The following is a 1210-nucleotide window of genomic DNA, read 5'->3' on the forward strand; positions in this document are numbered from 1 at the left end:
ATCAGTTATCCACTGGCGTGAGAAAAAAAAAGAGTTGGGGGGAGTGGCAGAGGTACGTCACAGTGTAGGTCAAGTGGAAAATGTGTGTGTGTGGGAGGGAGGGGGTGGGTGAGGAAATGGGGTAAGCAAGGGAGACTTTCGCCCTTGCAGGTGGGGATGGGGCATAGTTTTACTATGGGGGAGCAAAGAATACAGCTGTCGTGATACTGCGTATCGTAAGAGGCGACTAAAAGTGCGATGGTCTGGTCGCCCGAAAAGTGCCAGTTTGCAGAGGGCAAACTACCCGACACATTAAAAAAACCAGTCAGTTACAGAAACACAGGCAAACACAGCTTTTTATTTTTCGATCTGGGGAGACGGAGGAGCTTCTGCACCAGCAAGAACAATGAAGGACAGCGGACAAAGCCGATGTACAGAAAAGTGAGAAGACATGGAATAACATCAAGATGCTATCCCAAGATAGAGACAGGTGGAAGGTGTTTGTCCGTGGCCTATACCCTGGTGCAGGGTGAGAAAGGCAATGATGATGAAGGGAGACTTACGTAAAGGGGAGGCGGCACCAACTACATGTACGAGGGGCATACCAAACGTATTTTACCTGACCATGAAGGGATAAAGGTAGAAAGCTGAAATTTGGTACTAAGCTCAGTCTGTCATTATGTAGTCTTCTCCAAGAGTTATAAATGTTTGCCATCTGTGTATGGCCTTGAAAAGACCTTGAGAATAGAGGGCCCTCTCTATGTCAGAAAATCAGCCCTCTACCGCTTCTTTGACCTCATCCTCATTTTTTTACTCCAAAATATTACCACAGCATAGGACGGGCAATCAATTCCATATACGCCATGCATCTCCGTAAAAATATCCTGCAGTTGCTTGTCTTGCAAAAACAAATACTTCATTAATGCACTGCGCTAAATTTTCTCAATTTTTATGTTGAAACTGGAGAACAACATACCCCCATTCACTTACAGTGCCCTGGTGGTAAAACCAGTAATCTGAAATTCTTCAAAATTTACAAGCATTCTAGGACGATAATTATTTGCTTTCATCCCGAATTTCAGCTTTCTACCTTTATTCTTTCATGGTCAGGTAAAAAAGTTTTGGTATGCCCCTCGTACTTGCATGTATTAATTTGTGTATTGGGGAAAAGGTTGTGTGAAAATCATCTACTGGTGTCGGGAAAGTGCGGGTGGGTGGATGGGTAGGGGGA

At 44.5% G+C, this 1210-nt stretch overlaps 1 protein-coding gene across 1 annotated transcript in view; it reads right to left on the bottom strand.

Moving 5' to 3' along the window:
• Positions 1–1210, bottom strand: part of LOC101854179 — a gene marked incomplete in the record, with an annotated part of 56825 nt that overhangs the window by 4097 nt on the left and 51518 nt on the right.

Source organism: Aplysia californica, unplaced genomic scaffold (assembly GCF_000002075.1).
Source record: "Aplysia californica isolate F4 #8 unplaced genomic scaffold, AplCal3.0 scaffold00311, whole genome shotgun sequence".
Lineage (NCBI taxonomy): Eukaryota > Metazoa > Mollusca > Gastropoda > Aplysiida > Aplysiidae > Aplysia > Aplysia californica.